Source organism: Panulirus ornatus, chromosome 58, assembly GCF_036320965.1.
Source record: "Panulirus ornatus isolate Po-2019 chromosome 58, ASM3632096v1, whole genome shotgun sequence".
Lineage (NCBI taxonomy): Eukaryota > Metazoa > Arthropoda > Malacostraca > Decapoda > Palinuridae > Panulirus > Panulirus ornatus.
Window position 1 is genome coordinate 18172219 of NC_092281.1, and position 25000 is coordinate 18197218.

At 46.6% G+C, this 25000-nt stretch overlaps 1 long non-coding RNA gene and 1 pseudogene across 1 annotated transcript in view; one reads left to right on the plus strand and one right to left on the minus strand.

Annotated features, from left to right (window-relative positions):
- Positions 1–25000, plus strand: part of LOC139766598 (growth hormone secretagogue receptor type 1-like) — a 211893-nt pseudogene that overhangs the window by 67575 nt on the left and 119318 nt on the right.
- LOC139766599 (uncharacterized) overlaps positions 1–25000 on the minus strand; it is a 290245-nt gene that overhangs the window by 44999 nt on the left and 220246 nt on the right. The window contains exon 3 of the long non-coding RNA XR_011716929.1: positions 10794–10874. This is a non-coding gene — a long non-coding RNA (uncharacterized lncRNA). The remainder of the gene's footprint in view (positions 1–10793; positions 10875–25000) is intronic.

The window sequence follows — 25000 nt, forward strand, 5'->3', positions numbered from 1 at the left end:
TCAAGGGTCGTACAGCCGTGACTCAAGGGTTCTACCGTCGCGCTCAAGGATCTTGCCTTTTAGTGCTTAAGGGTCGCGCAGTCGTGTTCGAGGGTCGAACCGTCGGCCTCAAGGAGTTAACGACCGTGTAGCATCATCTCCGGACAGTCGTCTCATATATCACAATGACAGTCTCAAAACGTCCCCAGAACGAGTTCCCTAGACTGGTTTTCCTCGTTCATACCATCTTCCCTCAGGAATGATACACCTTGACGACGTCACACGAGACGTAATGTTCAGCTTAATGACTTAACACTTCAGGTTTTAAGCAATATGAGGATGGTGTGGGTGCGGCAAAGCGGGGGTTCCTTTACTCTCATTTATATGTAGGTAATGACAGGTCAATATCATCCACCCACCTCCCGGAGTCGTGTGTGTGTGTGTGTGTGTGTGTGTGTGTGTGTGTGTGTGTGACTGGTGTTACCCGGTGTGGATTGTGAGCCGAGAAACCGGGTATGTTACAATGCTAACAGTGAGGTTATCATTCATATAATCATCACTATTATCATCATGTCTGATGAGAAAAACAATACCATGGACATAAATGAACAGGTTGGAGGTAAAATCTATTGCTTCAACATTTCGACCACACTAAAGTCTTTTTCAGAGAGTAAAGGAAAAAGCAAGAGTTGCCGGACTATGGATTAGGAGTCACTAAATTGTCCATCCACCTCGACATATTCTGACCCGTCCAGCTCGTAAGCTCCACTCCGTTTGTCCACTCACTTGCTGTACTCTCTGCCGTCAATCCTGATCCGTTGATGAAACCAGCTCTCATGTGACAGGGAATTTCCATGCTAATGTGAGCGACTTCTAGCGCCCTCCTCACCCTGTTTATTCACCCCTTCGTGTAATATTTTTGCTTCGCCCCGCTTCAGCAGGCGTCCATATTCATCCACATGCACCTGCAGAGCACTGAATGCTCTCTGATTCCTCGAATCAACCTCTCTATCGTAAGAAATTCTTGGTCAAGTCTCGCTCAGTCTCTCCATAACAGGTGCGATGGCACCCGCTACATGGAAACGCGTACACAACACTCTCTACGTTGCTACCTCGCCCTCTTGGCTTACACACACACCTTGCACAACCCCAACCAATGGCACATCGTCAGGAACATCATTTTGGTGATGGAAGGCGTAATGAACACAGCAAGCAGGGGCAGTGTTCGTGGCTCCCACGTCTCGGACGTCAACATGTCGACTATGACGAGAGTGGACGAGAGGTGACAAGGAGAATCGCAGAACTTAATGAGGCTGACTTGAGGCATCGGAAGACATCGGATGCTCTCTCGGAGCAGCACTGGACGATCTTGTCACCTGCCGAATTCGGACTAAGCAGCAGATACATTTACACGATAGGGAGACTATAAACAGAGGAGGAGGAGGAGGCGCTAGAAGCCGCCCACATTATCAAGAAAACAACCAGTAACATAAGATCTAATTTCAACATCATCTGGTTAGGATTGGCGGCACAGACGGCATTGACTGTGTGGCCAAAAAGGGATTGAGGCAGCGAGCCGGGAGGATCAGTCAGAGGTGGGTATGTGTAGGCGTCCAGCCAAGGGGACCGCTACCAGCTTGTATAGATGGTCCTTCGTGAAGACACTTTTTGTGAAGTCGCAACGTTGATGAAATCAATCCTACCCCCAGCCCGCGTGATAAGTTCCCAAGTGCACTTTTGTGCAATAATCACATCATCAAGGGACTCGTAGAAGTATATATATATATATATATATATATATATATATATATATATATATATATATATATATATATATATATATATATACACAATAAATACACAAACACAGACACACATACACATTCCAGGGAGGCGAGTAAATGAGACAAAACTCGCCTTCTAAATCTTCATAAACAAGAGAGGTCCTGTGACTCAACCCTGGGGTCTGCCTGCCTGCCTGCTGGGGGGCTACCTGTTTCTTCACCTGCTTACGTCGATGATAGGACATGACACTCTCACATTTACACTCCAGTCTCGAATATTCTCTTCTCATTTCTTCCTAATTTAGCAAGAGGACTGATTTTCTAATCAAGTCTTGATTAGATATCCGCTAAGAAGCATGAATTATGATGTATACTAATTACATAGCACGTTCTAATTTAGCTGACAGGGTTCCTTCCTCCCTCTTCGTCAGGTATGATGTAGTGGGGGAACAGGTGGCGATACATCGATATACAATGAGCTTTGTTTTTCTCTGACTTTGGTGGTTCCAGTCACGTACAAAAGTCAACATCAAGGCCGGGCCATAAATGAAATACAGAGACGGTTAACGAAAGGGGAAAAAGATGAGACAAGGGAAAGTATTTACGAATTTTGGAGAAAGTGAAAATAAAACCTGTCTTTTATCTCAATTATCCTAATTTTCTTTGCCTAAATAAGCAAGTAACGACATCACTATACATAGATGAAGCGGCTAAAGCACGTATCCAGCAAGCCATCCACACACTCCGGGAAACCCACCCCATACACTTTGGATATTCAGTAACTCCTTTTTACCACTCCCAAACTACTCCTTTCCCTGCCTAGCCACTTCTTCCCTAACCACCCGATAAGAAACAGAAGAAGAGACATATTAGGATGCTGGTGGGGTGGAGTGGGGTGGGAGGGGTTGTGTGGAGGGTAGAGAGGAGGGCGTGGAGGGAGAGGAACGTGGGACGCGTGGGAGGGAAAAGGACGGGAAATTTGATGGATGTTTTACGACGGAAAGGTTCCAGGAGCAGCAGCGGCGGCGGTGGTGGTTGATGGTGACTTGCTAGAGCCACGAGGCTTCATATTCTTTTCTCGTACACTATACGACAGTGATGTGTACTGGGTTAAGTGAGGCGTACACCATCACCTCTGCCACACTCTGCCTCCGTGTGTGGGGCAGTAGCCATGAGCAGTAGTACCCTGCCTCATACACAAGCACGGAGGTAGGGAAGGTATGGGGGTGAGGCAAGGCACCACACACCCAACACCGTAGATTTTCGTGTTGGACCATAAAATCCGTGAGTGTTCTGCCAGACATTGAGGGGGGCGGGCGGAAAAAACCATGAGATATTTCCGTGGTAGGTGAGGGAGTTTGGCCGGCCATGCTGACCACTCGCACTGGCGAAGTTTATGTCATTCTGGTCACATTCTCTGGGTCTGACCTACGGGCTTCCAGCGAGGTAGCCTCCAGCAGGCAGAACCCTCAACCTAACCTAACCTAACCCTGAACAAGTGGTCGTCCATCGTAAGGCCCTTTAATCACTGAGGGGTCGTTCCTGTCGCACATCATCCCATGAGTGATGATGAGTTATTCCAAAATAATCCACTTGTATTAAAGCCAACTGCTGGTGTTTCTCGGCTATGAAAACAGCCCAGCAATGCTTCCCTCTATACTCTTTTCCATCCAACACTTAAGCCGGAGGGAGAGGTGGTAAGGAGGAGCCCTCTGCTACTCTATCTTGTTTCTATCAGGATCTAGACAGACGTAAAGACAGCCTCTCTCTTTCAAAGTCCAGGATGAGAGAAGCGCCACTTTAACGGAGCGCCAGGTACTGTCATCACCCTCAAAGTCCCACACCAGGCCTCCCTCTGGCGAACCAGGCCTCTGGCGACCAACTCCTCCAGCACTCGAAATCTGCCCGAAGTGACCGAGAATATCACCATCATCATCAATGAGTGATTACGTCGTCAGGTGGGTCTCGGGTTCTGCAGGAAGCGGGGGGCGCCGCGGGCGGGCATTACTTCTCCCCTCACCCTCCCTCTCTCTCTCACCTGTTGCGCCGTAATGTCGGTTCCTGTGGCTAACATGAGACACCTAACTAGTGGGTTCAGTCTCCTCCACTCACCAGCTGGGGCTCGACCTTGTTGGGTATGCCCGTCACGACACAAGCTGGGCGCAGAGAGTGCCACCACTACCCCTCCCCCCGGACAACAGTGACTCACTGAAGACAGTAGTAGGTCAGGGAGGTGACGACGCCCTCAGCCAGGAACAGGCTCAGCGAGGTGAGCTGGAGACAAGACAGGGGAAAAACGACAGACTTACAGAGAGAGAGAGAGAGAGAGAGAGAGAGAGAGAGAGAGAGAGAGAGAGAGAGAGAGAGAGAGAGAGAGAGAGAGACTTGCGACGAGATAACGACAGACTTACAGAGAGAGAGAGAGAGACTTGCGACGAGATAGGGGCCTAGCGTGTAGTGCTCACCGCAGGGATATCGTTGAAGACTCAGGCGCAGAAGAGAGTCGCGTGCGTTGCGTGTTGTCGGCGGGTGTGACGTGCATGACGGAGGGAGTGCGCGGTTGTGGACTGGAAGCCAGCAGCCCCTCACGTGTGGGGTGAGGGTAGAAGGAAGAGACAGCTGCCTGGGCCGTGGAGTGAAACTTGACAGCAAAGGAAGAGAGAAAGTGTAAAGCAGAGAAGTAGGGAGATAAAAAGATACACAATCTATTTGTGAAAACTGTGTGTGTGTGTGTGTGTGTGTGTGTGTGTGTGTGTGTGAGCGCCCGCGCGCGATACACTGCTCTATGAGCTGCCAGATACATGATAACTGCCCATCTGGCTATGAATTCCGCCGTTTTACTGCTACATAACACGGGGCGGCCGCTCGTTTGTAGCGGTGATGCGCTACCGTTAGTAACCCTTGCCAGCACTTTATCCCCACCTTGGCTACGTCGCTTTTTCAATGGGGTCTGTAGCATAATGGAACACAGATGTTTACATAAATAGACACCAGCAGAGAAGCAGAAATGTGTTGCTACACACAAGGCGAAGAAATCATGAAGTACACACAGAAACACATACACACACACAGACACACACACACACACACATATATATATATATATATATATATATATATATATATATATATATATATATATATATTTTTTTTTTTTTTTTCTTCATATATATTCATTTCCCGAGTTAGCGAGGTAGCATTATCAACAGAGGATTGAGTCTTAGAGGGAATATCCTCACTTGGCCCTCTTCTCTGTTCCCTCTTTTAGTAAATAAATACAAAAAAAAAACGAGAAGGGAGGATTTCCAGCAACCCCGCTCCCTCCCCTTATAGTCGCCTTCTACAACACGCAGGGAATACGTAGGAAGTATTCTTTCTCCCCTATCCCCAGGGATATATATATATATATATATATATATATATATATATATATATATATATATATATATATATATATGCAGACGTACTTTATATATAAACCACGGGAGTACGATGGTACGTACGACCCCTTGATCATGACGGTACGACCTACGATCATGTCAGTACGACCCACGATCATGTCGGTACGACCTACGATCATGTCAGTACGACCCACGATCATGTCGGTACGACCTACGACCAAAACGGTTCGATCCACGATCACAAAAGGTACGACCCACGATCACGAATGGTCACGACCCCGCCAATCACGACCCTTTCGCATGACGTCATAGCGTAGTCAGCGGCTGTCAATGCGTAACACGAGGAGCGAAGTGAGATGACGGGCGTTAACACCACACACACACACACCGGCCGGGACGCACCATCAATCGAGGAGAATTGTCTGCTTCCTACCCTCGGTGCCTGGCTCTGTCACCCACCCACCCACCCCTCACCTCACCCTCAAGGGCGACTGCTGCTGCTCCTGCTGCTGCCCACTTAAGACGACCTCCTCCCTCCTCCTCCCCACCCACAAGGTGTCTGGCCGCCTCCCACCTCGCCCCGTGACCTCTCACACCTTCCAAGGGTCTCACGTAACTCCTCATCACGTCTATCTATTCTGATAGATATCTCTAGAGTTACTATCTTCACGTAATCAGCCAGGGTCATCAGCGGCCACCCTGATCCAACGCCTTCTGTCATATAAGATGGTGAGCGATGATCTAAAAACTTTGGTGAATTATATAATAATTATATAAGTTATACGAGGACATCATGGACTAAAAGGGAGAACACTTTAACTACTTACATACACTTGAATAACGCTTGAAAATCATAGAAGGAGACACTTTACGAAATACCCAACTGGGTTTAAGTGTACCTGTTAGCTGTTACTTAACTCCAAGACATCCAAGCCAAAAAATTCCACACTCGACCCACCAACACATAGAAATACCCTTGACAGCTATACATCTGCACACACACACACACACACACACACACACACACAAAGACAAGCTATCCACACACTTACACTTCTAAATCACCAACACTGTACGTACACACACACACAGAGGGGAACACTTAACACTATTAAACGCCTCACTTTTAATACTAGCGGGAGACAAGACACTTTACTGCCCCATGAGCTTCAGACAGCTGTTCACGTACTCACCTGTCGTGTATAAATATTTTCCTCCTTGTTTTTCCCACCTGGGAGGTGTCGGACCTCGACGTCAGCGCGGCGACGCAAGTGCTGTAAAGCACACCGTCCTCATATGTTATCAGGGAGAGATGGTCTTTATCACCCTCTCCCACCCTCCGCGCTCGGGGCTGTACAGTGCACTGGGATAAATTGGATTTAGGGGGGCATTCGGTCGATATATATATTTTTGCTTTACTTTGCGTGTGTGTGTGTGTGTGTGTGTGTGTGTGTGTGTGTGTGTGTGTGTGTGTGTGTGTCTACTTTCCTGCCCTCTCTCTCTCTCTCTCTCTCTCTCTCTCTCTCTCTCTCTCTCTCTCTCTCTCTCTCTCTCACATTACCATCAAGACTCAATAACAGACATGAGAGATAGCCCACACGGCATCCTCTCGTAACACCCCAATCTCTTGCGACAGAGCGAGAGAGAGAGAGAGAGAGAGAGAGAGAGAGAGAGAGAGAGAGAGAGAGAGAGAGAGAGAGAGAGAGAGAGGAAGGGTTCGGACACCGTACATCTTCTCCAATACCCTGGGGGTATAATTCAGATTCCTTGCTGTCACGCCCAGGGTTGGCGGCCTTGCCTCCCCCCTTTCCCCCATTCTACTTTACGACAGAGCGCAACAATAATTCTTACGGACGGAGAAAATGAAGCCGTTGTTGGGGTGGAGAGAGAGAGAGAGAGAGAGAGAGAGAGAGAGAGAGAGAGAGAGAGAGAGAGAGAGGGCATCCATGTAACCAATCAGCCTCTCTGTTCGCAGGACCTCGTAGCTACATCGATCATTTCGTCCGTAACGTGAGTTCGACTCCGCCGGGTTACGGCAGGTGGCCTCCCCCTCGTATCGTGTTACGTGGAAGTAGGTCAAGTCCGGTAGCGTCACGGGGTCACGGAAGGGGGAGGTGTGTGTATGCGTGCGTGTTTGTGTGTGTGTGTGTGTGTGTGTGTGTCCCTCGCCGAATTTAAGACCCTAGGATTGCCAGCGACGTCGCTAAAGGTGACAAAGACGAGACGATACTGTCTCCTGAATCGCCTCTCGTCGCTACCCGAGGCATCTGAACCACTTCGGTAGGCACAACCTGGTCAGCTCCCTCACTTACACTGCACCTCGCCATCCTCGGCTTACTCTGGAACTGTCATTCCTTAACCTGACCGAATTCACTGCTGGGACTCCGTCCCTTTCAAATCACCCTCCCTAACTTTACTCAGACTGTGAACTCTCCTTCCACACGCTCCTTAATCCATCGTAGACTTTTGCCCCGCTTCCGACCCTTCCTTCCTCGTCCACACCTGTGTACCTAAACCCCTCCATTCCCTGCGTGTCCTCCTCATTCAAACTTACACTCGAACCATCTCGCTCCATCACCTTGCCAAGCCTCATGACCTTCCTCCTGTTCACGTCCACTCTACCCTCTCCCTTCACATACGCCTCCGATCCTCTATCTGTAGATTGGCTTAGTGTAGATAGAGTGACTAGTGACTATTTATCATATAAAAGCACGTTGGACGAATGTGAAAGTTCGAATTACTGAGCTATGAGGCAAGTGAGTGTGGTCTGGTATTTTGTATGGGTCATAGGTGACTGTGAGGGTGGTGGCATATACAGAATGTCTATCTTAGGGAGGCACAATATGCCTTCAGGAGAGGTAGAAGGGGTGTGTATGTGGATCAGGTGTTTACTTCGAAGAATTTGTTGAGAAACACTGGGGGAAAGGGAGTGACATGTACTTGGCGTATATGGCATTGGAGAGAGCGTATGGCAAGGTTGAGAGAGATGTCCCGTGGAAAGTGCTACGAATATATATGGGGTAAATGGAATGTTGCTACAATGTGGTGAGGAGTGTTTACCAGGAGAGTAGGAAGGGAGGAAGGGGAGTGGTTCTTGGTGATGAATGTCTGATATCTCCGTGGTTGTTTGATCTGTAAATGGACAGGGTGGTGAGTGGGGCGGGGGTGGGTACACATGTAAGGGTCAAAGGGTCATATAGCGAAGAGGGGCGGGTCTACGGTATGCTTAGTAAGGTAAGAAGGAAGGAGGGGTGAGTCAGTTGGTGTTTGCACATGACACGGCTGAAATGGCCGAAGACCTGAGAATGGCTTATAGAATCAAATGATAGAGGATGGGATGATGATGATAATAATAATAATAATAAATTATCATCATCATTATTATTATCATCATCATCAGCAGTATTATTATCATTATCATTATTATTATTATTATTATTATTATTATTATTATTATCATCATTATTATTATCATTATTATTATTATTATTATTATTATTATTATCATTACTACTATAACACTAACTACAAGAGCAAGATAGGCCCCCATCTTGAGACCTCCATAAAACCTAAAAAGACGTCTTATGGATGGATGTCGTCAGCAGAGGCAGTAAACTAGCGTCCTACCAGGGAAGTAACTTCATTTTACAGCTTTCTAATTTTCCGCCTCTAACCAGAGCCACAGGGTTGACTGCCCGTGAGTTATGGCAGCAGTTCTCGACTGTATCGCCACCCCCCCCCGGAGCGTTTACTTCCTTCGTCACCATTCCTTTACCTTTAAAAATGCGTGCGTCCCCAGAGCCTTAAAGACAGTCCTCATTTCCTACGGCTAAAGGAACGACCTGCTCAAAATCTACACAATTCACGAGGACGATGTCTAAGATCATTCTTATTGGTATAGAATGATTAATACCTTAGATTATTACTGGTATAGAATGATTAATACCTTATATTATTACTGGTATAGAATGATTAATACCTTAGATTATTACTGGTATAGAATGATTAATACCTTAGATTATTACTGGTATAGAATGATTAATACCTTAGATTATTACTGGTATAGAATGATTAATACCTTAGATTATTACTGGTATAGAATGATTAATACCTTATATTATTACTGGTATAGAATGATTAATACCTTATATTATTACTGGTATAGAATGATTAATACCTTATATTATTACTGGTATAGAATGATTAATACCTTATATTATTACTGGTATAGAATGATTAATACCTTAGATTATTATTTATAGCGTTCTCACCGCGGCTGAATTTGGTAAAAATCCTGATGTTCCTGGGTTGCCTCGGGGGGTAGGGCATCCATCATCATTCCTTTAGGCTCTGGCTCCTGCCGTCGGGTTCGCTTATCGTGCCTTTACCCGCCCCGCTTGTGTTAGGGTCACACGCGAGTCTTCTATTCCAGGGTAAATATGGTGTGGTGTTTATGCGGTCAGGTCTATTTTCGTGAAGTGTGTCAGGTGGATATGTATGTTGGACGGATACTGTGTCCATGATGTAATATACAGACACAGACACACACACACACATACACACACAGGTACACATGTATGTATATCTGGCTGTATGTACGTATGTGCGAAAGTATATAAATGTATTCGTCTCTCTCTCTCTCTCTCTCTCTCTCTCTCTCTCTCTCTCTCTCCACCTCAAGACCACTGTCTTCTCCTTCCCCCATTGTACCCCCAGACCCCCACTTCCCTCCACCCATCATAGCCTCTCCCTCGCTATACACACGTCATGAGTCTTGCCCCCCACACCACAAGAAGAACGGCCCAGCAAATTAGATTCATAGATCTATTCTTCACCTCAAGGTGATGAGGGAGGAAGGGGTGCGTCCCAGCGTCTTCCCACCTTCCGCAGGCGTCATAACAATGGTTCATCCATCTGGTAATGAGGTTCAGGAGGGGGGGGGGAGCAAGCCATTCCATTCTCATTCTGACCCCGTCGTGGAAAAAACGAAAACAAAGAAAAAAAATAAATAAATACGAACTGGTTCCCTCCCTATGTCCAGCCGGCGGGTGGTTTGGGGGGGGAGGTGGAGGAGGAGGAGGAGGCGGAGAGGAGGAGGAGGAGGAGGAGGAGGAGGAGGAGGAGGAGGAGGAGGAGGAGGAGGAAGAGGAGGAGGAGAAGGAGAAGGAAGAGGAGAAGGAGGAGGAGGAGGAGGCGGAGGAGGAGGAAGAGGAGGAGGAGAAGGAGGAGGAGGAAGAGGAGGAGGAGGAGAAGGAGGAGGAGGGGTTGTTCTCCCCCTCCCTCCCACACCACTATGGAATCCAAACGAACCCCATCCAGGACGAAAGAAGAAAAAACTATGTCTTGTTAGGTTGTGGAAGAGGGTGGGTTGGGGGTTGTGAGGTGGTCGGGGGGTAGATGCTGAAGGGAAGAGAGAGGGGTGGGTGGGGGTGTTGATGTGGGAGGGTGGGGGTTGTGGGAAGGGTGTGTGGGGGTTGTGGGAATGTGTCACTATACAACACGTGGAGCACAACAATAAAGGCCACCTGATACACAAAACTCACATACAACAACAACAACAACAACAACAACAACAGCTGTAGTTGTCCTCTAACTCCTGTATGGAGATCAAAATACATCCAGACCTCACCTTCAAAATGGCGTACATCACCTTCTCCAAAACTTCATGATTCTGACATTACGCTCCTGGTCCGGATCATGTGCGTCTCCCCTGAAGAGAAGAAAATGAAATAGAAAACAGAATCTGGGATTCTCCAAAAAATTCCGTTCAAAAAATTCTATCACCATATTCATTCTATCATCTACAGACGCTTGTAATGCCAATCCTGCTTCAATCTATCTATCTATCTATCTATCTATCTATATCTATCTACTCTCTTCTCTCTCTCTCTCTCTCTCTCTCTCTCTCTCTCTCTCTCTCTCTCTCTATTATTATATATATATATATATATATATATATATATATATATATATATATATACTTTCATCCATTAACCCCAAACTTTCAACTTGGTAATCTGTGAAGTTGTGAAGTTTGTCATAAAATGAAAAACTTTTCGGCAGAGTTCGACAGCACTCCGCCCTCCCTCCCTCCCTCCGGCCACGGCCAAGGATATGAACTGCCCAGAGCAGCAGCGGAACCCCTGAAAGAGACATTCTTTTCCCCCTCATCAACTGGGTAGAGACGTATTTCCCCTCCCTACTGTCTGCAGGAGCCAGCGAGGCCGACTGATAACACTAGTTGAACTGAAATTAATGAACTTCGATAATTTTGTGTTGGCAGTGTATTATATATATATATATATATATATATATAATATATATATATATATTATATATATATATATATATATATATATATATATGTACAATCACCTCTTCACGATGAAGTGAAGGTTCTGCTGCATATATATATATATATATATATATATATATATATATATATATATATATATATATATATATATATATATATATATATATGTGTGTGTGTGTGTGTGTGTCTGTGTGTGTGTGTCTGTGTGTGTGTCTGTGTGTTGTGCTTGCATTGTGTGTACTCAAACACACGACGTGATGTACAGAAGAACGGTGTTGAAACTTCACATTTTCAAAACCTGCGTCATGCAATACATGGAGCATGGACTTCCATTATCATAAATATGATCCGAAGAAGAAAACACATAGACTGGAGACATGTTGAATAATTCAGATGTCTCTGTTGCAACTATCCTCCAACGCAGGTCCGGCTTATCAGGTTTGCCTCAGGTGAAAGAAACCTGGTGTGTGCAGATTCTCGTGTCTTGTACACAGTTGTCTCTGGATCGTCCCATTTCAAACACCATCGGACGTTTAGTCATCATACATACATATCCCTGCGGAGCCAGGCTTTCCCTCGCCTGGTGTGAATGGTCTACAGGGAGGGAGAGAAGGAAGGAGGGAATGCGCTGTCCACTGTACAGCAGCAATACTCATCTTAAACTTTCCCTGGGAAGGATCTATGAAATGATTTCAGTCGTCAGGCTCGTCCTCTCAACGATGGGACAAAACACCAGAGATTTATGCTCTGAGAAAAACTGAAAATTCTGCTCAATAGTATTGCAACCAGTTTCCTTCATACAGAGAAACCTCTATCATTAAATATATATATATATATATATATATATATATATATATATATATATATATATATATATATATATATATATATACATATATATATATATATATATATATATATATATATATATATATATATATATATATATATGACCACCTTCTCGCACAACAATAGTTGCAACAGACATCAACAAGACATTCGACGCCACGTCAATCATTAACACACCCTCAAACAAGCGGCACTGGACACCATCCCCAACATACAGTTAACTAACTTCACATCAGTTCACCAAGCCAGAGACACTCACACGCGAGTCATCCCCTAAATATCCTCAAACTTTACACACTGGAGTTCCTTAAGGAGCTGTTCTGTCTCCATCCCTCTTCAAACCTCTCCCTGCGTGATCTCCCTTCACCCCATACAAACCACAGTGCGAAAGCCTCCTCACACCAAGATGGCCACACAGGTACATTACAACACCGGGATAACAACACAAGAACAACAAACCTACGACACCACACCTTACAACTAGGACATTAGCTTCAGTGAAGACTGAATGTCTTCATCGCCATGGCAATCCACCTTCACCTTCTTGACCCTTGACAGACATGGCTCTAGCCTGCGCCCTCCCATCGTCCTGACTGATCAGCCACTCCCACTCAACAAAACAACAACCGTTTTAAGCAACACATACCACACACACACCTGTCAGTTACTCCTCCCTATACTACCGTCAACACAAGGGCCAGAACGAACTAAATGCCCTCACGACACTTACCGACACCAGTCTTGGGGAAGGAAAAGTATTTCTCGGTGTTCTCTATAAACACTTTATTAGCTCCACCCTAAACCACGCCTCACCTGCCAGGACATTCACTTCTCAAAGAGAACAAATAACACTATAGATCACACAAAACAAAGCTCTAGAACAATAATTGGTTACGTAGCAAACACAACCATTCAACATCTACACAAAAAAACTTATAATCTTCATATAAAATCGGCAAATATTCTTCAGCTATAACACTAAACCTCCCCCATTCAAACCACTCCATACCTAACGACCAAAACCCTATGTAGAAATCAAAAGCTCATCCCTGTCTCTCACTTCAGCAACATACACACACACAAAAAAAAAAAAATCTCCCCTCTCCCAACTGACACAACACATTCACACTCTATGCTGACTCGACTCGACATGCACTGAACAGCCACTTCCTTCCTCACCCAAACTCAGTCTTAAATCCACAGCTGTGAAGGAGGCGTGAGGCGAGGATGACAACGAGTATACACACGTCGGAAGTGGAGGGAACAAGTTAAAGGGGGGAAAACCATGGAAGAGGTGGAAGGATAGCGTGAAAGATGATTTAGGCAATCGGGGCCTGAATATACAGGAGGGTGTGAGGGGTGCAGGGAATAAGAGGAAAATAGAGCGAAGTGGTATACCGGGGGCGACGTGGTGTCCATGTGCTGAACAAGGACTAGGAAGCGGTCAGGGGAAATAACGGATAGGTCTGTCGGGCCTGCACTTCCAAGGCTGCACTCCATGTGGAAGCAAGGTAAGGTGTGATTCTCCGGATTCAGACGGTCCTCGACGGTCACACACACACACACACACACACACACACACACACACACACACATAACATAACCAAATATTATCAGTCTGTCAGGTGAACCTGACCAGCCGCTGTACAGAAGCTAATGGTCGTGGTGCTACGATGAGAACAACACAAGAGCCGAAACCATCAGCTCCTCAGGAGTGTGGTGGTGGCTGTGGTGGTGTGGTGGTGGTAGTGTGGTGGTGGTTGTGGTTGTGAGGTGGTGGTGGTGGTAGTATGGCGGGGGTGGTTATGGTTATGTGGTGATGGTAGCGTGGTGGTGGTGGTGGTGGTTGTGGTGATGGTTGTGTGGTGGTGGTGTGGTTATGACCCCGGCAACAGAGGTGGCGGGGGGAGGAGGAGGTGGGGAGGGATGTGGGGCTCCATCATGTAAACCCATATTAGGGGCAGGTAAGGCGTTAGCTGCCTGGCCCGTACCCTGACCTGGGTTGGTAAACAGCTAGCGAACAGGCCTGCCTCTCTCTCTCTCTCTCTCTCTCTCTCTCTCTCTCTCTCTCTCTCTCTCTCTCTCTCTCTCTCTCTCTCTCTCTCACGTGGGCCGCTGGCTCTCAGTCCGCAGAAGACACACACACACACACACACACACACACAACCCCCTCGCCATCTATCACATAACACCTGACTACATGAGACTCACACGACCCGTTCGTTCTTCATCACTCTTACGGTTTTCCTGCGGTGAGCGCTACGCGCTAGCCCTTGCCTTTTAGCAATAAAAAAAAAATCTTCATAAACAAACGTAGTCTCTCTCTCTCTCTCTCTCTCTCTCTCTCTCTCTCTCTCTCTCTCTCTCTCTCTCTCTCACGACATTAACATCTCTCGCACACAATATAGCGCCGGTGCCTCAGAACCCCTTCCCTTTGCATATTCATAAGCGAGCGAAGATAAATAAATATCATACTTCACACTGGCCATCAGCAGGTTATAATGCTCAGGTATTATAAGGCTTATCATGTGACAGCGAAGACTGAGTTGTTATCATGCCCGGCGTGGTGACTTGTATGGTGACTCTCCCTCCTCAGAGCATGATGAACGAGTCGTGAAGAGCAGAATGGTGACGGAGGCTTCGTGAGCGTTGGTGAAGGAAGCCTTGCTGGTCTGGTCTAGCTGGTAGGAAGATATAAAGGGAGAAGAAGATGGATGCTGGGGAGGGAGGGGATGGAGAGAGTGGAGGGAGGCGGCATAGTGGCTCGAGTGAAGGAAGAGAGGCGGAGGGAAAGCCAAGAAGAGAGATAGGGAGGGCATGGGGAGAGGAAGAAGAGGGCACAGTGGCTCAAGTGAAGGAAGAGAGGTGGAAAGAAAACCAAGGAGCGAGGCGGAGGAAGGTAGTGAGTGAAGGAGACAGAAGAGGATAAGAGAAGCAAGGAGAGTACATAACGAAGCCACGTAACAAGAAAACCTTCTGATCCATGACGAAGGTATCTGCTGGAGGACAGAAATAGCATCCTACATTGGTAATCTATATAAATGGGGACGGGTTAGCACACCAGAAGGCTTCATTCCCACGCACCGCTATAGATGAATACAGAACGGCACACACTAGATAGGTCCCTCCCTACCCACTCCTGTAGATGGAGACGGGATAGTACAGCAGAAGGCTCCTCCACACTCACCACTAAAGGTGAAGATAAGATGATAAAGCAGAAGGCTCCTCCCTACCCGTCTACTATAAAAATGAAAAAAGATAGTAAAGTAGAGTGCTCCTCCTTCCCACCCATCACTACAGAAGGAGAGAGGACAGTAAAGCATAAGGCTCCTCTCCACCCACAACTAAAGATGGAGACAGGATAATCAAGAAGAATGCCCCTCCCTCACCCATCACTATAGGAGACAGGACAGTAAAGCATAATGCCCCTCCCCAGCCATCACTATCAACGGAGACAGGACAGTAAAGCATAATGCCGCCTCCCCAGCCATCACTATCAACGGAGACAGGACAGTAAAGCATAATGCCGCCTCCCCAGCCATCACTATCAACGGAGACAGGACAGTAAAGCATAATGCCCCTCCCCAGCCATCACTATCAACGGAGACAGGACAGTAAAGCATAATGCCCCTCCCCAGCCATCACTATCAACGGAGACAGGACAGTAAAGCATAATGCCCCCTCCCCAGCCATCACTATCAACGGAGACAGGACAGTAAAGCAGGAGGCTCCTCCTCACCCACCAATATAGATGAAGACAGACTTGTACTGCAAAAGCCTCCCCCACACCCACCACTCCCTCCTGCACATCAACCAACAGGGAAGGGGCTATGAGGGAACACACTCACATGATAACCATATTGAAAATGAACCAAAAACACAGTTCCATCTCATTCTAACAGTCTTTTATGCCTGCGAAGGAGAGACTTTACCTGCTAACCACTCACGAAGGAGAAATAAGTTGATATATATATATATATATATATATATATATATATATATATATATATATATATATATATATATATATATATACATAATATAGTGCATCTCTTGAACAGGTTAATTCACTGAATATAAATGTAACCGAGGCGTTTGCCGAGTTGTGTTTGACTGTCACGATAGCCCGTCTCCCTTGACAGTATCTGTCAGCTGTATATTCCCATGCTCTGTGGCTCTGAGGTGACGAAGACAATTCTGTCTACGTTTATATCACATTTTCTTCCCCTCTGACTTTATGCTTCTTTCTTCTTCTTCTTCTTCTTCTTCTTCTGATCATTGTATTCCCGTGTAACGTGGAGACACAGTCGTGAATTATGTTTATACGAAGTTACTTTTTAACATTCTGAAACCGTTTACTAGATATATTTACTGTATGCATTATATTCTTTATTGAGAAAATAATTTCTAAATTCTAATCTCTAGGTATTTCTTCAAAGGGTTTATTTACGAGAGAGAGAGAGAGAGAGAGAGAGAGAGAGAGAGAGAGAGAGAGAGAGAGAGAGAGAGAGAGAGAGAGAGAGATTTAAAACAAAAGACATATCTATAGACTAACACGCAGAGCAAACCCTGAAATACCAATACATAAACAATATCCTCCCAAAATGTACTAAGGCGCACACGTCATAGCAAACACAAAGACAGACAGACAGACAGACAGACACACACACATTTCACCACAGCTATACGACCAACACACACACACACCCACACATCCCTACACCCACCAGAGGTTTCCCAGCCAACCTGCGCAGCCCCAACACACGACCAAGTCAGCACAAGAATAATCTAAAATCGTAACTTTTTTTTTTTTGTCAGAATCTCAACATTACGTTTATTGAGTTGGCGTCTTAAAAATCTATAGGGAGTCCTTCTCTAAGCCTCTCCTCCATCATTAACGCTTTTCTCCATCAGTTTAAAATAACGCGTTTTGAGTACAAGACGACCCCACTTACTGTCTCCACCAGCATCGTAGTGGACAAGACCCCACGATCGTCCAGTGACGTACTGCCATAACCCGGATCCCTCCCTCGACGACTCTGTGAAAGTCTTGTGTCTGAGGTGGGTGAACACAGACACACACTACGTCGCAGGTCGCCTCCTTCCGCCCATACTCTCAGAGACACTACAGACTGCCCCCTCCCGCCCTTCTCCCGCCCACAGTCCCTCAACAATGTAGTAATATGAAGACCTTCCTCGACGACCCCTGCCGCCGTCACCTTCCCCTCACAAACCCTGAACGAGTCGCAAGACCCGACCTCTGCACAGCTCTCACCTCCGCTGACTGCACCAGAGATTTCGTCTTAGTCTGCCAGAAAGGTTCATCCGAAGGTCAGCTTCCCCCACCCCCCCCGCCTTAGGGTTTTTCTAGGCTAGGTTAGGGTAGGTTAGGTTACGTTAAGATAGTAGGTTAGGGTAGGGTAGGGTAGGCTATGCTATGCTAGGTTAGGTTAGGTTAGTAAAGTGAATTAACCGAACAGAACCTAACCTAATTTACCCTTAGAAAAAAAAATACTAAGGGTTGGGGAGGAGGAGGAGGAGGAGTTGTTTTTTTTTCCAGGCGATGAGCCACCCATAACGTAAAAATCAACAAAAGCCATCAACAGTCGGTTGCGTCCAGACCCTAACACGTAGCGTCCCGCAGGACACACAGACGGGACGACGACGCCTTACTGGACGCAACTCCACGACAGACGTATGCACTCTTACGACGACTCTACCACTGTATAGTGTCCGTGTGGACGACAATTCTCAAGACCACAGAACCCCTCGTGAACACTCTTACCAACCCCAACAGAGCTGGACCACCGCCTACATCGCCCTCAATCAAACCCAACAAAGAAAGAGAAAAAAGAAAGCAGTCATGCATATCAGCCATGGCTGTCCCACCCACGACACCTCACCCCTCCCTCCAGGCTGTTCACCTCAGCAAACTTCTCGATGCAACGTCAGGACAAGCATCGAATACTTCAAGCTAATGTCACCATCTTCCTTTCGTAGACACACTCACACGTGTAAGATAACATCACATCTCCAAAACCTTTGAATTATCCCCAGACACACCTACGCCTCCCCCGCCCGCCAGGTCTTCCCATCCGCTACCCAACACTGGCTACTAGAAAAGTGAAAGGGGTGTTCAAGACCATCATGGCGTCTCTTACATCACCTGTCAAGAGCCGTTCAACCCACTGGACGTCCCTCCGCCCGGCGACTCTCTCCCCAGCACCATCACCTGTGCCCGAGTCGTCGACACTTCGGGGGAAGAGAAGTTGCCTGAACACCGTCCTCGCCACTGTAACCTCCTGATATCAGAGTATCCCCCATCCCCATGTTGAAGTTCGGTTCACAGCCGCATCGAACCCATCCATATCCGTGTGGCGTGCCACACAAGCACAACCCCATCCTAACCACTGTGAATATGAGGAACCACTAGACTGCCTCCCCGATGTCTGTGTAAGATCAGGCTGTTTAAGCCCGCTATTGGCAGCCCCTCGGTCATAAAGATAATATTATCATTATCATTATTACTCAAAGCGGTGGTGATGACGGGAGTAAGATAGGAGGAAGAGGAAGAGGAGGAGGAGGAGGAGGAGGAGGAGGAGGAGGAGGTCGTCTGACTTCACACGCTTACCCCGTCGCTCAAGAGTCCATGTTTGGCAGTGACAGCCAGCGGGACGCATCAGCTGGCCACATACTGATCTCCCTACGTTGATCTTCCTCCTCCCATACACAACACCCCACCACCACCACCCTCCCCAGTGAACAGCCCTTTCCCTGGCCCACTCCCAGCCCACAGTCAACTCCAGTCCTCTCGATCTACTCTCCAATTCCTTTCGGTCCACTCCCCAGCCCTCCTAACTCACTCCACGGTCCATAGCGCACTCCCTAATGCTAGCCATCCCTCCCTCCCTCCCTCCACTTTACTCAATCCTATACTCCCAACCTTCCAGCCAAGTCCCCCGGGAGACCACGGCTGGCGGCCAGAAGCCTTATTTCCCGTACTGCAAGATCTTAAATTGGCCTCGACCCAAGACGTCGTCTGATCTGAGGTGAGGTGGACGAGGAGTTCCCCAACTGTGACGTTTCTGAACTGAGGGACGTTCGCAAAGTGGGGAGACGTTCCTGAACCGAGGCGCTCCTTTAACAGAAACGTTCCTGGATCGAGAAACGTTCGCGAACTGAGAGACATTCCCAAACCGAAGCGTTCCGGATCCAGAGGTCGGTGTTTCAAGAGTTTAACACGCGCGAGGAATGAACTTCATCCTTTTAGATTGTGTACGTCGTGTGTAGAAGACCTTGTGACACATGAACCTGGGGGCATGACGCGTGAACCCGGAGGCATGACACATGAACCCGGAGGTATGACACATGAACCCGGAGGCATGACACATGAACCCGGAGGCATGACACATGAACCCGGAGGCATGACACATGAACCCGGGGGCATGACGCATGAACCAGGGGGTATGACACATGAACCAGGGGGTATGACACATGAACCTGGGGGCATGACACATGAACCTGGGGGCATGACGCATGAACCTGGGGGCATGACACATGAACCCGGGGGCATGACACATGAACCCGGAGGTATGACACATGAACCCGGAGGCATGACACATGAACCCGGGGGCATGACGCATGAACCCGGGGGCATGACACATGAACCCGGAGGCATGACACATGAACCCGGGGGCATGACACATGAACCAGGGGGTATGACACATGAACCTGGGGGCATGGCACATGAACCTGGGGGCATGACCCCTGACCTTCTCTAGATGTACGGCAATAGTGACGGTCGCCACTTGAAGTCTTTCACAAGTTTCAAGATGCACGACGGCACGACTCTCGAACGCGACGGCACGACCCTCTGAGCACGACGGCACGACCCTCTGAGCACGGCGGCACGACCTTTGAACACGACGGCACGACCCTCTGAACACGACGGTACAACCCATGAACACGGCGGAGCTTCCCCTCACCACGACGATACGACCTTTTGGTATGACGTCGCCATCACTGAACTGCATCACAACTGAAGGACAGACGCGCAGACAGACATACAAACAGACAGACAGACAGACAGGCCGTCGCGCCCCTCAGTGATTCTAAGATCACGGACAAATTAACAAACACTCGGGGAAGCCGTCTAGTCCAACCTGCCAAGGCTTAGGTCTCGCCAGCGTTACTAACACACATATGGGACCTCTTTCGCTAGAGTTAGCAAACTTTGAAAACCCCCTACCGCTCATGGGGAGCGGCATGAGAGCCTTTGGACGAGAGGCCAAGCCTTTTGGGCTACACTCAGTACCACACGGCAGGGAACAAGCTGATGTGGTGGTGGCTACTGTGGGGGAAAATGAGACCTGAAGACCCCAAGCCCCTTCGTGCTAATTCCCATCTTGGATGTTAACCTGATTAATGAGTGCAGTGGCCCGCCATGACCTGCATGCTGTCCAGAGACCGCCATGACCAACCCATGCACGTGAAGCCGTACCGTACAGTTCAGGGTTATATGGCTCGGGGTTAGGCAAGGTGACCTCTTCAACGAGGTCGTTACTCCCTGAGCACGACAATACGACGCTTGTGGATAACGACGTGACTCCACTCGTCCGTCATCCAAAGGGGTCGTACTCTCGTGCTCAAGGGGTCGTACTCTCGTGCTCAAAGGGTCGTACTCTCGTGCTCAAGGGATCATATGCTGTTACTAATGGTTAACATTGTCGTAACGAAGGACATAATAACTTCATCCTTTTCTCTATATAAACTTTAAGACGAAAAAAAAACAACAACGTAATCCATACCTGAATACCGTACAAAATCCAATAAACCTCATCTGGAAATGGAAATAAAAGCCGATAGATAAAAGACGATCGAGAATGTTACGTAGCTTATTTACGATCCATTAAAACCATAAACCACAGCTTGAGGACCGACTCCTCCTTGTTCTAACCTAGTTTGACTTACTACCAATAAACTATCGGATTATGCAAACTCACAGACGTCCTTACGGTTGGGTCACGAGAGGTCAAAACCCCAAGAGGCGTGCTTGGGTGGAGTTTATTTACCAAAGAGCCTCTCCGGCCGGACGCATGCGCAGTAGTGGTATTGATTTAGTATTTTCGTTCCCTTTGAAACCCCTAATTGCACCTCCTGTTAGGAGGCTCGACTGAAATCTGAGCCCAGCGCACCGTCAGTACCTTAACAGACAGACACAGAAACAGAGAAACAGACAAGCAGACGCTAACGGGGGTGCATTATTGCTAGACTAGTCAGAAAACGACCCTCAAATCAATTCAGCGAGTATATATATATATATATATATATATATATATATATATATATATATATATATACATATGTGTGTGTGTGTGTGTGTGTGTGTGTGTGTGTGTGTGCAGCATTTATCGCTCGGGTACAGTATTTTCCCCGAGCTGAAACCCTGTCCTGGCGTACCATGTATATGTATTACATTCCTCCCTCCCTTGTACCAAAGGGAATTTCTGCAGTGCCACCATCATTCCTGCTCTGCCAACATCACGTTGGCATTGCCAACAACATCACTGCACCAGCACCACCTCCTCCTCCTCCGCGACGCCAATTGCCAACACCTGACGTGTCGCCTTGCTAACTAACACGGGTTGACAACCTCATAACATCCGACCGTTCTCTTACGTTACTGCCCTCTCTCTCTCTCTCTTCTCTCTCTCTCTCTCTCTCTCTCTCTCTCTCTCTCTGTATTGCAATTCCACTCTCCCCCTCAATTACTCCTCTCTCTCTCTCTCTTTGCAGTTCACTGTCCCCCCCCCTCTCCTTTTTTGCATTTCAATTTCATCCTCTTTCCCTATCACGTCTCTCTCTCTCTCTCTCTCTCTCTCTCTCTCTCTCTCTCTCGTGACTCCATCATCAGTATAATAAACCCAAATCTTCTCCAAACCTCTTTACTCTCCTCCCCCAGTAGGGCTGTGGAGCTGCAGCTCTCTCTCTCTCTCTCTCTCTCTCTCTCTCTCTCTCTCTCTCTCTCTCTCTCTCTCTCTCTCTCTCTCACACACACACAAAGACTTTAATAGTCTCTCTTCTCCCCGCCACTTCATGCACCACATTTACGGACTAGGCTGAGGAAAAGGATCATAAAAGACACAAATTCAAACGAGAAAAGTCATCCATAATAAAACTGGAATGATGGAAAGAGTTTCTTCTTAAGAGACAAAGAGAAGCAGAGGATGGGATAGAGATAAAGAAAGGCATAGGATGGAATAGTGACAGCTCTTTTTTTTTTTGGCCTCTTTATATGTTAAATATGACAGCACAAGCTATTAATACACGACAAACATTATTTCTTTCCGTATCGAAGACATCTTCCTAGTGTGGCGGAGCGCCCGGACGCACGGCACAGAGGCCATGACCTAACCCAAGCGCTTCTGTACCTCACGAGTGACTCTGGAAGCACAAAAGACGTCAGGAGTTACTTGAGAATACTTCTGAGCATTAGAAAGCACCTCCGAGCATGAGGGGATACTTCTGTGCGTTAGATCACACCTTCTGAGAAGCGTGATGGAACCACAAATTGCCGAATGGCAGGGTATTCTTCCTTCTTATTACAGAGCATCTTTACGTATTACGGGTCCTTTCCAGTACGTCAGAGGAGACCTCTGTACCCTGAAACTCACTTATGAGCGCGCCAAAGAGCTCTCGCTTCATCAGAGTTGAAGACAAAGGCGGAAGAAAGCTCCAGTTACCAGATAGGAAGCCGGGACAATGACCCTTACTAACCAGTCACACACACAGACACACACACACACACACAGACACACACACACACACACACAGACACACACACACACAGACACACACACACACAGACACACACACACACACAGACACACACACACACACACACACAAACACACACACACTCAGAGCAGACTGGAAAAGAACATACAGGCGATGGTGGAAGATGGATGGAGTTACCAGATAGAAATGACGGTAATAATAAAGGAACAGAGGAAGGACTATTATCCACAGGGCACCTCACACGTACTGTGAAGATAACGCCAATAGAAACCTTTCAATGTGGAGATAAAAAAACAAACAGAAACCACCAATTGTGAAGGTAATTCATATAGAAACCCCTGAGAATATATATATATATATATATATATATATATATATATATATATATATATATATATATATATATATAAAAGAAAGCTGCAAGTGTGAAAGTAATATAGTCAGAAACCTTTATGTAATGGAGACATCAACAGAAACCACGTATGGAAGTTATACCAACTAGAAACCCCAAAGTAGCGAAATGCAACACTACTAGAAACCTTTAGGCTTAATTGGGGATGAGTAAAAACCAAAAGAAATCTCTGAAAGAATGACAGAAACCTTGCAATGTCGAGGTATGATAGTCTTGGAAGAAAACGAAGGTATGACAGTCTTGGAAGAAAACGGAGGTATGATAGTCTTGGAAGAAAACGGTTCACTCCATGGAAATACACGAGACACACACACACACACACACACACACACACACACACACACACACACCCATACGGTCGCCAGAGGAAACTAATACCACCTGAGCTCCAACCTTCAAGGAGGTGATGCCGAGTTACGTAACAATAGTCATGCTATACAACATAACGTCAACACAAACACAAACACAAAAACAAAAGAACGAGGTTATTTTCCCGACAGTGATCATATATTTTCGAGAATTTTTACTCCTCGTGCGAAGTGTGAGGACAGATGGGGGGGTTCAAGTGTCGGTAGTTAAGTAAAAAAAAAAAAAAAAGAAGTATAAACGCAACTTTTTAGGATGGTCTCATTTTCCAGTGGTATGTGTGTGTGTGTGTGTGTGTGTGTGTGTGTGTGTGTGTGTGTGTGTGTGTGTGTGTGTGTGTGTGTGTGTGTGTGTGTGTGGGTTTGTGTGTGTGTGGGTTTGTGTGTGTGTGTGTGTGTGTGTGTGTGTGTGTGTGTGTGTGTGTGTGTGTGTGTGTGTGAATAAAAATTGGTATCAACATTGTTAAAATCTTTATCACATTAATACACAGGCAGGATGTAAAGAGAATGATAACAAATACATTCACAATCAAAATAAACCCCCTACATGATCGAAACTTCAGACGAAAATATTAATGGATTATCTATAGCTATCTATCTATTTACCTCCCTATATCTTTATCTATATCTATGTATATCTCTGGAGATAAGGGGAGATAACAATATTACTCAAGCACCTTGTACGTGACGCAGGCAGAGGGGCGGGTAAGAGACGAGGGAGTCGGGAGTAGGAGGTGGGTTGGAGTGGGGTGTGGCGGAGAGAGAGAGAGGAGGGTTGACGTGTGGCGGGGAGTGAGAGGTTGGGGTGGGGTGTGGCGGGGAGGTTAAAATCCTCCCCTAATGTGATAACTTTCTCAGAGAAGAAAAAAAAAGCAGAGGCCAAGTGAAGATGTTTCCTCGTTTCCCCAAAGGCAAAGTTGTCTTTTCCTTGCACTACCTCGCTCAGGCAAGAAGAGGTAAGTATATATATATATATATATATATATATATATATATATATATATATATATATATATATATATATATATATATATATATACATATATATATATATATATATATATATATATATATATATATATATATATATATATATA